A 15,756-nucleotide genomic window follows, 5' to 3' on the forward strand; every position below is an offset into this window, starting at 1 on the left:
CTATTGTCTCCATATATCAAGTTAAAGGGCCACTAAACCCAAAATCTTTCTTTCATGATTCAGATAGAGAATAGAAATTTAAACAACATTACAATTTACTTCCATTATTTATTTTGCTTCATTTTTTTAAATATCCTTAGTTAATGAAAAAGCAATGCATATGGTGAGCCAATCACACGAGGCTTCTATGTGCAGCAACCAATCAGCAGCTAGTGAGCATATCTAGATATGCTTTTCATCAAAGAATATCAAGAGAATAAAACAAATTAGATAATATAAGTAAATTAGAAAGATGTTTAAAATTGCATTCTCTTTCTAAATCATAAAATAAAAAATGTGAGTGGAATGTCCCTTTAAGAATGCAGCTTTGGAGGCCATTTGCTGCAGGCTAGCATGAGAAAGCCTGCAGCCAATAGTTAAGAAGCATCGGCCATCAGACCACTGCTTCCGAACCTGTACGCCAGCTCTTAGCTGACAAACTAGTCAACTCGGACACGTTTGTCTGGGGTGTTCGACAGCCCCTACTCCTACGCCATTGGGCTAGCATGAACAGGCAGGGTTGCCAGCTGTCCATTAGAAAAAATACTGGACAGCCAAACAGATTACCCGGGGGTGTGGTTTAAAGCACAGTAGGGCCTTGTGGCAGAAAAAAGGCAAACACAATATTTTAAATTTATATATATATTTATATACATATATACAGTATATACACACACACCCACAGCAGCATGTGTAAGTGCAGCACGGGTCTGCTGATTTTGGTAGCTGAATGCGGCCTGGAAGCACACAATGAATCATGCTAAGAGCAGATATTACCGGGCAGTAACCTGAAATACCGGACACCTGGCAACCCTAAGAGCAGGGGGTAGCATTGCACAAGCAGATGCTTATGGAATGTAAAATGCAGGCAGCGTATTGTTGCTCGCTTTCTAAAAATCTCAGATGGACAGGATCGCAGAAGCAAAGCTTGTCTGTCTAGGCTTTGATAAATGGGGCTTTATGGCTACACATTAGTGCAACTATTAATTGCATCTATTCTATATAAAATTATATACTTTTTGGTTTTTTCAATTGCTTTTAACACTTGAATGGCTGAACTAATTTGGCAAAATTGTAATAATTTAACTCAGAGTCAATACAAATTTTAAAGCTTTGCAGTAAACAATTTCTGTGTTTTATAACTTAACTCATAAAAAATGTTTACTATATGGCCATATGAATTTTCTTCTTGCTTTACTTCTTGTATAGAGATAGATAGCATTGTTTAGAGGATCTTTAGCTTTAGTTGGTTAAATTATGTTCAGGAGTTCCAGAGATTTAAATCCTTAGGGGCCGATGTACTAAAGTGGGGACAGACATGATACGATGTAGCGTATCATGTCCGCTGCACATCGATAAATGCCGACCGCATACGCTGTCTGCATTTATCATTGCACAAGCAGTTCTGGTGAACTGCTTCATAACGACTGAAGGCTCGTGCGGAAACAGGGGCATCAAGCTACATTCGGAGCTTGATAATTCGACCCCTTAATGTTAAGTTATGACAATGTTGCTCACGCATGCACAGATGAAATAAAACAGACAAAGATCCTTAGAAAGTTTTTTTGGTGCTTGATTGTCATAATTTTTATTTCGGTTTTGCTCTGAGAAAGTTACTGTGAACTGTGATTGTTAATGTAATCTATAATAGGTAATTAGACTTTTGTTGTTAATGGGATCTGAAACAGGTAATTCAATCTCAGTTGCTGTTTTGATCTCAGATGTATACGTTTCAATTTTTCTATGTTAGTAGTTATTGTGATTTGAGATAGGTTATATTTGGCCTTGACTCTTATTGTTAGCTAAGATAGGTTATTAGAGTTGTATTATTAGTATGATCTGAGCTAGATAATGGCCTAGATTCATAGATGTTTGTGAGGTTGCCAAGGAGCCTCATTGTAAAGATGAGGTTATGTAAAATGAATTAAGCATCACTTAACCTTTTATTTTCCACAATTTTGTTAGTGGAGATTCTTGCTATTAAAGGATTATTAAACACGAAATACATTTTATGCACCCCCTCTAATTCTGGGTGCTGCCATTTTGGAACCTAGGTTACACTGCAGGCATGTGAAGGAGCGTTGCTTCACTTGTGCAAACACATCCGCACTGGAATACAGTGAAATATAGATCTCAAAATGGCGGCACCCATGACTAGAGAGAGGAGGAGAATAACTTCAATACTATGCTTATAAAATGTATTAAATGTTTATTGTCCCTTTTAACATCTATAGTTCCATGAAGTGGCCAATACACAATATCTCTCACCATGAAAACAAACCTCTAGGAATACAGAAAAACTATAATTACAAATGCACACACAGGAAACGTGTGTAAAATTGTTTATGTAAATGCATGACATTCATTTTAACATGTTTGTTTTGTTAAAGGGACATTAAACAATAAATAAATGCTAGATAAAATGATGCATTCATAGAAAAGATTAGTCTGACAATAATATGCTTTTTATTAATAGAGACCTAGGGGCCTATTTATCAAAGCCTCAACTATGCTGCATTCGCTGGCACCAATACGCTCGCCTAACATTGCGGCCGCGGACCTGAATACGCTCTCCATATTTATAAAAAAAAAGCTGGCAAAAAGCCACGCACCAAGTACGGGGCGAAGAGCATCGGACTGTTGTTAACTAGCAGTCATCCATCTCGCTACTATTCGGCTTTTTCCCAACTTTATTTATACCCTGTCACTAAACGCCGCCACTATACTAAAATGTTTAACCCCTATCCCGCCGCTCCCGGACCTCCGCCGCCACCTAAATAAATGTATTAACCCCTATCCCGCCGCTCCCGGACCCCGCCGCAAATTTAATACAGTTATTAAACCCTATTCAGCCGCTCCTGGACCCCACTGCCACCTAAATAAATGTATTAACCCCTAAACTTCTGGCCTCCCACATCACTACCATTAACTAAACCTATTAACCCCTAAACCGCCAGCCCCCACATTGCCATAAACTAAATTAAGCTATTAACCCCTAAACCTAACAACCCACTAACTTTACATTAAAATTACAACACCCCTATCTTAAAATAAATTAAAACTTACCTGTAGAATTAAATTAAACTATATTAAACTATTAATTAACCTACCCTAACTATTATACTACAATTATATTAAACTACCAATTAAATTAACTATATTATATATTAAAAACCCTAACCCTACTCAAATTAATTAAATATACTATTTAACCCTTATTAAAAATTACTAAATTACAAAAAATTCTATCTTCATCCATCCGGCGAAGTCTTCATCCATGCGGTTTCTTCTATCTTCATCCATCTGGCGCGGAGCGGGTCCATCCTGAAGAAATCCAGCGTGGAGCTCCTCTTCAATACGGTCACTGCCTTAAACTGGAACTTGAATGCAAGTGACGTCATCCAAGATGGAATCCCTTGCATTCCTATTGGCTGACAGGTTCCAAACAGCCAATAGGATGAGAGCTGCTCAAATCCTATTGACTGATTGGAACCTTTCAGCCAATAGGAATGCAAGGGACGCCATCTTGGATGATGTCACTTGCAATCAAGTTCCAGTTTACGGCGGTGAACGTATTGAAGAGGAGCTCTGCGCCGGATGTCTTCAGGATGGACCCGCTCCGCGCCGGATGGATGAAGATAGAAGAGGCCGCCCCGGATAAAGACTTCTTGCCAGCTGGATGGATCCTTCAAGCGGAACTTCAAAAACTGTAAGTGGATAGTCGGGGGTTTGTGTTAGGGTCTGGACAGGTAAAAGAGCTAAATGCCCTTTTAAGGGCAATGCCCATACAAATGCCCTTTTCAGGGCAACGGGGAGCTTAGGTTTTTGTAACAGCGTTTTTTTATTTTATAATTTAGTGATTTTTAAGGGTTAAATAGTATATTTAAATAATTTGAATAGGGTTAAGGTTTTTTAATATGTAATATAGTTAATTTAATTGGTAGTTTAATGTAATTGTAGTATACAGGGAGTGCAGAATTATTAGGCAAATGAGTATTTTGACCACATCATCCTCTTTATGCATGTTGTCTTACTCCAAGCTGTATAGGCTCGAAAGCCTACTACCAATTAAGCATATTAGGTGACGTGCATCTCTGTAATGAGAAGGGGTGTGGTCTAATGACATCAACACCCTATATCAGGTGTGCATAATTATTAGGCAACTTCCTTTCCTTTGGCAAAATGGGTCAAAAGAAGGACTTGACAGGCTCAGAAAAGTAAAAAATAGTGAGATATCTTGCAGAGGGATGCAGCACTCTTAAAATTGCAAAGCTTCTGAAGCGTGATCATCGAACAATCAAGCGTTTCATTCAAAATAGTCAACAGGGTCGCAAGAAGCGTGTGGAAAAACCAAGGCGCAAAATAACTGCCCATGAACTGAGAAAAGTCAAGCGTGCAGCTGCCAAGATGCCACTTGCCACCAGTTTGGCCATATTTCAGAGCTGCAACATCACTGGAGTGCCCAAAAGCACAAGGTGTACAATACTCAGAGACATGGCCAAGGTAAGAAAGGCTGAAAGACGACCACCACTGAACAAGACACACAAGCTGAAACGTCAAGACTGGGCCAAGAAATATCTCAAGACTGATTTTTCTAAGGTTTTATGGACTGATGAAATGAGAGTGAGTCTTGATGGGCCAGATGGATGGGACCGTGGCTGGATTGGTAAAGGGCAGAGAGCTCCAGTCCGACTCAGACGCCAGCAAGGTGGAGGTGGAGTACTGGTTTGGGCTGGTATCATCAAAGATGAGCTTGTGGGGCCTTTTCGGGTTGAGGATGGAGTCAAGCTCAACTCCCAGTCCTACTGCCAGTTTCTGGAAGACACCTTCTTCAAGCAGTGGTACAGGAAGAAGTCTGCATCCTTCAAGAAAAACATGATTTTCATGCAGGACAATGCTCCATCACACGCGCCCAAGTACTCCACAGCGTGGCTGGCAAGAAAGGGTATAAAAGAAGAAAATCTAATGACATGGCCTCCTTGTTCACCTGATCTGAACCCCATTGAGAACCTGTGGTCCATCATCAAATGTGAGATTTACAAGGAGGGAAAACAGTACACCTCTCTGAACAGTGTCTGGGAGGCTGTGGTTGCTGCTGCATGCAATGTTGATGGTGAACAGATCAAAACACTGACAGAATCCATGGATGGCAGGCTTTTGAGTGTCCTTGCAAAGAAAGGTGGCTATATTGGTCACTGATTTGTTTTTGTTTTGTTTTTGAATGTCAGAAATGTATATTTGTGAATGTTGAGATGTTATATTGGTTTCACTGGTAAAAATAAATAATTGAAATGGGTATATATTTGTTTTTTGTTAAGTTGCCTAATAATTATGCACAGTAATAGTTACCTGCACACACAGATATCCCCCTAAAATAGCTATAACTAAAAACAAACTAAAAACTACTTCCAAAACTATTCAGCTTTGATATTAATGAGTTTTTTGGGTTCATTGAGAACATGGTTGTTGTTCAATAATAAAATTAATCCTCAAAAATACAACTTGCCTAATAATTCTGCACTCCCTGTAATAGTTAGGGTAGGTTAATTAATAGTTTAATATAGTTTAATTTAATTCTAAAGGTAAGTTTTAATTTATTTTAAGATAAGGATGTTGTAATTTTAATGTGAAATTAGCGAGTTGCTAGGTTTAGGGGTTAATAGCTTAATTTAGTTTATGGCGATGTGGGGGCTGGCGGTTTAGGGGTTAATAGGTTTAGTTAATGGTAGTGATGTGAGAGGCCAGAGGTCTAGGGGTTAATACATTTTATTTGGGTGGTGGCGGGGTCCGTCAGCGGCGGAATAGGGGTTAATAATATTATGTAGGTGGCTGCGATGTCGGGGCGGCAGATTAGGGGTGTTTAGGCTCGGGGTATATGTTAGGGTGTTAGGTGTAAACGTTACTTGTTTTCTACCATAGAAATCAATGGGATATCTGGCAGCATCGAACATAAGCTTTCGCTGCTTTCAGAATCCCATTGATTGCTATGGCATCCGCGGCCTCCAGGGTGGCGGATTGAAAACCAGGCTTTGATAAATAGGTCGAATCAAGCTCACCACAATTAGGCTGCGGAATTCTGGCATATTTGCGGTTTGATAAATATCCCCGCTAGTAATCAACTGAGTATCATACAGTTATACAGTTTGTACAAATGGTAACATTGTACGCAGACCATGAAAATATACATGAATGGTACAGTAATAATATTCTGCTTACATCACATTAAAATTATTTTCATGGTATTCATAACTGAATGCAAGGAGGATATCTTCCATGAGTGGAAACATTTTTTAAAGTTTAATTAGTTGTTTAAATATTGACAAAATAAGTGTAAAGTTTTTGTGTCTATAAAACAGTGGAAGCTGCCCTGTTGTAACTTAGGTTACCTTCTCTGCTGTGGCCAATTAGAAACAGTTATAAATAGGTCACTAGAGTGTGCAGCCAATGGCTGTGTGGAATAGATCAGTGTTCTGCACTTCCATTTCTAACAGAAAGTGAAAAGCTCACAATATTATTATCAGGTATTTGTAGAGCCCCAACAGATTCAGCAGCGCTATAAACATAGGCGGTATACAAGATAACATTTATAGGGATCAAATAGGTAGAGGGCCCTGCTGAGAGTTGCACTGTTGTAGTCGGCTCTTATGAGGGTGATCTACGAACAGCTGGGCTCATAGGCTTACAGGCTAAGGGGTTCAAGGGGATAGAAATGGAGTTAGAAAAGGTTAGTGTAGGTTGTATGCATCCCTGAATAGTAGAGTCTTTAGGGAGCACTTGAAGCTTACAAAACTAGGGGAGATTCTTGTGGAGCGAGGCAGAGAGTTCCATAAGATGGGAGCCAGTCTAGAGAAGTCCTGTTGATGGGAATGTGAGGAGGTAACGAGAGGAGGAGAGGAGGAGATTGTTAGCAGAGCGAAGGGGGCAGGAGGGAGAGTATCTGGAGACAAGGTCTGAGATATAGGGGGGAGCAGTTCAGTTGAGGGCTTTAATGGGTAGAGGGCCCTTCCTAGAGTTGCACTGTTGTAGTCGGCTCTTATGAGGGTGATCTACAAACAGCTGGGCTCATAGGCTTACATGCTAAGGGGTTCAAGGGGATAGAAATGGAGTTAGAAAAGGTTAGTGTAGGTTGTATGCATCCCTGAGTAGTAGAGTCTTTAGGGAGCACTTGAATCTTACAAAACTAGGGGAGATTCTTGTGGAGCGAGGCAGAGAGTTCCACAAGATGGGAGCCAGTCTGGAGAAGTCCTGTTGACGGGAATGTGAGGAGGTAACGAGAGGAGGAGAGGAGGAGATTGTTAGCAGAGTGAAGGGGACGGGAGGGAGAGTATCTGGAGACAAGGTCTGAGATATAGGGGGGAGCAGTTCAGTTGAGGGCTTTAAGGATTTTGTGTTTAGTCCTTGAGGCAAGAGGAAGCCAGTGAAGGGATTAGCAGAGAGGTGCTGCAGATGAAGAGCGACGTGTAAGGAAGATGAGCCTGGCAAAGGCATTTATTATGGATTGTAAAGGAGCTAGGCGGCAGCTGGGGAGACCAGAGAGGATGGAGTTGCAGTAGTCGAGGCGGGAAAGGATGAGTGGATTAAAATCTTAGTTGTGTCTTGTGTAAGGAAATGTCTAATTTTAGAGACGTGGAAGCGGCAGGCTTTAGCCAAGGACTGAATGTGAGGAGTGAAAGAAAGATCTGAATCAAATGTGACCCCAAGAAATCAAGCATGTGGGGTAGGGGCAATGATGGAGTTATCGACAGTTATAGAGAAATGTGGGGGTTAGGTTTTTGGAAGAAGGGGGAAAATATGAAGATCAGTTTTGTGAGGACATCCAGGATAAGATATGAGAAAGACAGTGACATGGGTTAGAAAGGTAGGAGCTAGGTCTGGGGCAAAGAGGTAGATTTGGGTGTCATCGGCATACAAATGATATTGAAACCTGTGGGACTTTATAAGGGAACGTAATGAGGACGTGTAAATTGAGAAGAGAAGGGGACCGAGGACAGAGCCTTGCAGTACCCCAACAGAAAGTGGTAACGAGGCAGAGAATGCCCCTGAGAAGGCTACACTAAAGGTACAGTTAGACAGGTAGGAAGAGAACCACGAGAGAGCTGTGTCACAAATGCCACTTTAGAATGGAATTACAGAAAAAGGGGGCAAAATAAATAATAAAAGTATATTGCAAAGTTTTATTTATATATATATATATATATATATATAATTTATCACTATATATTACCATCTCAAAGTGTTTATTGTCCCTTTAAGTGAACCTGAATAGAACAAAAGGTGTCTCCAGTGAGTGTTTGTGGGTGTTCTAAGTAATTCTAGAATTGTGGTTGTAATTTTTCACTAATGCTTAGCCCCAGCATGCGGAATTCAAAAAGACTCATCTTGCGGCCATGTTTTACTATTTCAAAGCTGACCGGATCGTCTCATGTTTATTTTATTTCTTTTTAACGGTTTAAATTTGTTTTTTTGTTTTTTGTTTTTTTATTTGTTAGAGTGAACTGTTTTATACAGGGAGTGTGAGATTCTTTTATTAATTTTAATTAGATTGTTGTGTAAGGTTTTAAAGGCGTTATCCTTCCTAGTGCAACATGTAATGTGTGTCAAGAAGTGAACTTTTATAAAATAAATGCTGCTCCACTGATTATTATATATAATGACTTGCAATGCAAATCCCAGATGAGCTGAGGAACAGGTTCAAATCTTTATCAGTTCCTTAATTCTGTCCGGTTTTGTGCACATAAGCCTGACAGGAGTACATGAATTCTTAATGGGTGCTAACCTAACCTGAGTTATACTAAGGTGCGTTATGTAGTTATTAAATATAAAATATTGCAGTATATTAATAATTAATGTAAATAATTATAGATTTACTTAAATATTCTAAAAAAAAAACAATAGAATATAAATGTATATTTTACAATAAAAATAATTATTAATAAATATTCATATTTTTTCAATATTTTATATGTACATAATGCGCCTTAAGATAACTAACCCAACACCGCATTAGCCTTACAGCGTGAAACTCGAAGCATGTTACACATATTTTAAACTAAATAGTTCTTTACTTAGAAGCATAGAAAGGGTGCGATATTTCTTTATTGCCATATCGCACGTGCAATAAATGTCGAGCACCACTTGTAATCTTGCCCTTATGTATTTGTTGAACACAATTTCAGCAGTTTGTGTCTGTTAGACATCAAGGATTAACAAAAGCAGGTAAAGGAAATCTCGCTGATAAATGGCAAGGAGGAAGACACTCTGATTACATTTCTGTGTGATGTACTGTTACTGGGAATGTGCACAGATTACAGATATATGTCTATTAGAGAAGCGACAGATACGGATGTGCAGATTGTAAGAAAAATAATATATATACACGCAGGGTTAAATAATATCTCCAGATGTGAATCTGCTGTGCACAAAACTATTTAGCCCTACAATAAGGGACTTTAAAGGGACACTGAACCCAATTTTTTTTCTTTCATCATTCAGACAGAGCAGGCCATTTTAAGCAACTTTCTAATTTACTCCTATTATCAAATTTTCTTTGTTCTCTTTCTATTTTTTAATAAAAAGCAGGAATGGAAAGCTTAGGCACCGGCCCATTTTTGGTTCAGAGCCTGAGTCACGCTTGATAATTGGTGGCTAAATGTAGCCACCAATAAGCAAGCGCTATTCAGGGTTCTGAACCTAAAACGGGCTGGCTCCTAAGCTTTACATTCCTGCTTTTTAAAAAAATAAATGGCTAGATTATGAGTTTTGCGTTATGAGGGGTGCGGTATTAACTTGCACGTTATTGTCACCGCTCACTTTCCTACAGCGCTGGTATTACAGGTTTTCATAAACCCATTAACAGGCAAGAAGTGAGCGTAGAGCAAAATTGAGCTCCATACCACACTCCAATACCAGCACTGCGGAAAGCTGCAGTGAGCTGGTTTTATGTGCTCGTGCACGATTTCCCCATAGCCGGCTGAAAAAAAGTCTAACACTTGCAAAAAAGCAGCGTAAAGCTCCGTAACGCAGCCCCATTGATTCCTATGGGGGAACAAAATTTATGTTTACACCTAAAACCCTAACATGAACCCCGAGTCTAAACACCCCTAATCTTACACTTATTAACCCCTAATCTGCCATCCCCGACATCGGCGACACCTACATTATAATTATTAATCCTTAAACCACCGCACTTCTGCCTCGCAAACACTAGTTAAATATTATTAACCCCTAATATGCCGCCCCTAACATCGCAGCCACCTACCTACATTTATTAACCCCTAATCTGCCGCCCCCAACGTCACAGCCACTATACTAAATTTATTAACCCCTAAACCCAAGTCTAACCCTAACCCTAACACCCCCTAACTTTAATATAATTAAAATAAATATAAATAAAACCTACAATTATTACCTAAATAATTCCTATTTAAAACTAAATACTTACCTGTAAAATAAACCCTAAGTCAGCTACAATATAAATAATAGTTACATTGTAGCTAGCTTAGGGTTTATTTTTATTTCACAGGCAAGTTTGTATTTATTTTAACTAGGTAGAATAGTTACTAAATAGTTATTCACTATTTACTAACTACCTAGCTAAAATAAATACAAATTTACCTGTAAAATAAAACCTAACCTGAGTTACACTAACACCTAACCTTACACTACAATTAAATAAATTACCTAAATGAAATACAATTACCTAAATTACAAAAACAAACAAACACTAAATTACACAAAATAAAAAAAAGAAATTATCAGATATTTAAACTAATTACACCTAATCTAATAGCCCTATCAAAATAAACAAGCCCCCCCCAAAATAAAAAAAACCTAGTCTACAATAAACTACCAATAGCCCTTAAAAGGGCCTTTTGCGGGGCATTGCCCCAAAGAAATCACCTCTTTTACCTGTAAAAAAATGCAAACACCCTCCCAACAGTAAAACCCACCACCCACACAACCAACCCCCCAAATAAAATCCTAACTAAAAAAACCTAAGCTCCCCATTGCCCTGAAAAGGGCATTTGGATGGGCATTGCCCTTAAAATGGCATTTAGCTCTTTTTCTATTGCCCAAAGCCTAATCTTAAACTAAAACCCACCCAAAAAACCTAACACTAACCCCCGAAGATCCATTTGTAGTTTTGAAGACCGGACATCCATTCTCAAACGAAGCCGGGAGACGTCCTCAGCGAAGCGGCAAGAAGTCCTCAACGAAGCCGGGAGAAGTCTTCATCCAAGCCGGCAGAAGTGCTCCTCCAGACGGGCAAAAAAATGAAAGGTGAAAAAATCCTATTGGCTGATGCAATCAGCCAATAGGATTGAGCTCGCATTCTATTGGCTGTTCCAATCAGCCAATAGAATGCAAGCTCAATCCTATTGGCTGATTGGATTTTTTCACCTTTAATTCCGATTGGCTGATAGAATTTTATTAGCCAATCGGAATTCAAGGGATGCCATCTTGGATGACATCACTTAAAGGAACATTCATTCGGGAAGAAGACTTTGTTTGAAGAGGATGCTCCGCACCGGATGTCTTGAAGATGGACCCGCTCTGTGCCGGATGGATGAAGATTTCTGCCCGTCTGGAGGACCACTTCTGCCGGCTTGGATGAAGACTTCTCCCGGATTCGTTGAAGACTTCTTGCCGCTTTGCTAAAGACTTCTCCTGGCTTCGTTGAGGATGGATGTCTGGTCTTCAAAACTGTAAGTGGATCTTCGGTTGTTATTGTTAGGTTTTTTAAGGGTTTATTGGGTGAGTTTTAGTTTTAGATTAGGCTTTGTGCAATAGAAAAAGAGCTAAATGCCCTTTTAAGGGCAATGCCCATCCAAATGCCCTTTTCAGGGCAATGGGGAGCTTAGTTTTTTTTAGTTAGGATTTTATTTGGGGGGTTGGTTGTGTGGGTGGTGGGTTTTACTGTTGGGGGGTGTTTGTATTTTTTTACAGGTAAAAGAGCTGATTTCTTTGGGGCAATGCCCCGCAAAAGGCTCTTTTAAGGGCTATTGGTAGTTTATTGTAGGCTAGGGTTTTTTTTTATTTGGGGGGGGGCTTTTTTTTATTTTGATAGGGCTATTAGATTAGGTGTAATTATTTAAAATATCTGATAATTTCTTTTTTTATTTTGTGTTATGTAGTGTTTGTTTGTTTTTGTAATTTAGGTATTTGTATTTGATTTAGGTAATTTATTTAATTGTAGTGTAAGGTTAGGTGTTAGTGTAACTCAGGTTAGGTTTTATTTTACAGGTAAATTTGTATTTATTTTAGCTAGGTAGTTAGAAAATAGTTAATAACTATTTAGTAACTATTCTACCTAGTTAAAATAAATACAAACTTGCCGTTAAAATAAAAATAAACCCTAAGCTAGATACAATGTAACTATTACTTATATTGTAGCTATCTTAGGGTTTATTTTATAGTTAACTATTTAGTTTTAAATAGGAATTATTTAGTTAATGATAGGAATTTTTATTTATATTTATGTTAATTATATTTAAGTTAGGGGGTGTTAGGGTTAGACTTAGATTTAGGGGTTAATAACTTTAGTATAGTGGCGGCGACGTTGGGGGCAGCAGATTAGGGGTTAATAAATGTAGGTAGGTGGCTGCAATGTTGGGGACGGCAGATTAGGGGATAATAATATTTAACTAGTGTTTGCGAGGCGGGAGTGCTGCGGTTTAGGGGTTAATATGTTTATTATAGTGGTGGCGATGTCCGGAGCAGCAAATTAGGGGTTAAAAAATTTATTTTAGTGTTTGCGATGCGAGAGGGCCTCAATTTAGGGGTTAAAAGGTAGTTTATGGGTGTTAGTGTACTTTTTAGCACTTTATAACTACTTTATAACTCATAACAACTGACTTTAGATTGCGTTACGAATCTTGCGGGATAGGCTGTACCGCTCACTTTTTGGCCTCCCAGAAAAAGCTTGTAATACCGGCACTATGAAAGTCCCATTGAAAAAAGACTTTACGCAAATTGCGTAAGTTAATTTGCGGTACGGCCAAAAAAGTGTGCGGTGCCCCTAAACCTGCAAGACTCGTAATACCACAAAACTCGTAATCTAGCAGTATGATAGCAAAAAAGAAAAATTGATAATAAGAGTAAATTAAAAAGTTGCTTAAAATTGCCTGCTCTATCTGAATCATGAAATAAAAAAAATAGGTTTTAAAAACAATTCCAATTTATTTCAATTAATAAAATGTGCACAGTCTCTTTATATTTACACTTGGCTGATGGCTGTCACATGATACAGGAAGAGTGGAAAAAGACGTAACTTAGCTTTGGCTTGAGCGCAACCTTTAACTTTCAACTTGTAATACCAGAACTATTTAGCATGGTCGCTATATTGAAAGTATAGGTGGCGCTAGAGACATGAAGGCCATGCTAACCCTTCTCTGGTACATGGGATTTACCATGTACTTGTAATATCAAGTTGTGCTCTAATGCTAGTGCAGTCCAGCGCGCCACTTCTGGGTCCGTAATTGAGAAATAGGCCTCTAGTTATCAAGCCGTCAACCTCAAATACGCTGGAATTCCGCAGTTATCAAGCCCTAGACACCGGCAAAAGTAGAATTTAGTGACGTAAGCTTCGATCCGCCGGACTCAGTCCGACACAGATCGATTCTTACATCACTCCAGATGTTCCAAACACAAGTGCGGCACAATCTGACTACTTTTGCTAGTTATCAAAAAACTAGCAGGTATGCTCGGCACTTTTCCGGCCCAGCGTACCTGGTTTTCAATCCGCCGCCCTGGAGGTGGCGGATTCCATAGGAATCAATGGGAGTCTAACCATAGCGAAAGTTCATGTTCGCTGCTGCCCGACATCCCATTGATTCCTATGGGAAGTGTGTACACCTAACACCCTAACATGTACCCCGAGTCTAAACACCCCTAATCTGCCCCCTTACACCGCCGCCACCTACATTAAACATGCTAACCCATAAACCGCCGCTCCCGGACCCCACCACAACTATAATAAATGTATTAACCCCTAAACCGCCGCTCCCGGACCCTGCCGCAACTATAATAAATGTATTAACCCCTAAACCGCCGCTCCCAGACCCTGCCGCCACCTACATAATACCTATTAACCCCTATCCTGCCCCCCCTATAGCGCCGCCACCTATAATAAATTTATTAACCCCTATCCTGCGGATCCCGGACCCCGCCGCAACTAAATAAATTGTTTAACCCCTAAACCGCCGCTCCCGGCCCCCGCCGCCACCTATATTAAACTTATTAACCCCTAATCTGCCCCCCCTCTACACCGTCGCCACCTATAATAAATTTATCAACCCCTATCCTGCCCCCCCTACACCGCCGCAACCTATAATAAAATTATTAAGGTAAGGTAATAGAGCTGTTAACTTTTGTAATTTAGAATAGGGTAGGGCATTTTTTTATTTTGGGGGGCTTTGTTATTTTATTAGGGGGCTTATATTAGGTGTAATTAGCTTAAAAATCTTGAAATATTTTTTTATTTTTTTGTAACTTAGTTTTTTTTATTTTTTGTACTTTAGTTAGTTTATTTAATTGTATTTAATTGTAGCTACTTGTAGTTAATTAATTTAATTTATTTAATGATAGTGTAGTGTTTAATTGTAACTTAGGTTAGGATTTATTTTACAGGTAATTTTGTATTTCTTTTAGCTAGGTAGTTATTAAATAGTTAATAACTATTTAATAACTATTCTACCTAGTTAAAATAAATGCAGTTACCTGTAAAATAAATATAAATCCTAAGATAGCTACAATGTAATTATTAGTAATATTGTAGCTATATTAGGGTTTATTTTACAGGTAAGTATTTAGTTTTAAATAGGAATAATTTATTTATTGATAGTGTAGTGTTAGGTGTAATTGAAACTTAGGTTAGTTTTTATTTTACAGGTAAATTTGTCTTTATTTTATCTAGGTAGCTATTAAATAGTTAATAACTATTTAATAGCTATTGTACCTAGTTAAAATAAATTTAAATTTGCCTGTAAAATAAAAATAAATCCTAAAATTGCTACAATATAATTATTAGTAATATTGTAGCTATATTAGGGTTTATTTTATAGGTAAGTATTTAGTTTTAAATAGGAATAATTAATGTAATAAGAGTTATATATATTTAGATTTATTTAATGAATATTTAAGATAGGGGGGTGTTAGGGTTAGTGTTAGACTTAGGTTTAGGGGTTAATAATTTTATTAAAGGTTGCGGCGGTGTAGGGGGGGCAGGATAGGGGTTGATAAATTTATTATAGGTTGCGGTGGTGTAGGGGGGCAGATTAGGGGTTAATAAGTTTAATATAGGTGGCGGCGGGGTCCGGGAGCGGTGGTTTAGGGGTTAAACAATTTATTTAGTTGCGGCGGGGTCCGGGATCCGCAGGATAGGGGTTAATAAATTTATTATAGGTGGCGGCGGTATAGGGGGGCAGGATAGGGGTTAATAGGTATTATGTAGGTGTCGGCGGGGTCCGGGAGTGACGGTTTAGGGGTTAATACATTTATTATAGTTGCGGTGGGGTCTAGGAGCGGCGGTTTAGGGGTTAATAACTTTATTTAGTTGCGAGGGACTCCGGGGGCGCCGGTATAGGGGGTAGAACAGTGTAGTTTAGTGACAGCTTATCAATAAAGCTGTAAAAAAGCCGAAGAGCAGCGAGATCGGATGAGTGATAACTATCACAGTCCGCTACTCATGGCCCCGTACTTGGTGCGCGGCTTTTTGAC

Source organism: Bombina bombina, chromosome 3 (assembly GCF_027579735.1).
Source record: "Bombina bombina isolate aBomBom1 chromosome 3, aBomBom1.pri, whole genome shotgun sequence".
In the NCBI taxonomy this organism is placed as follows: Eukaryota; Metazoa; Chordata; class Amphibia; order Anura; family Bombinatoridae; genus Bombina; species Bombina bombina.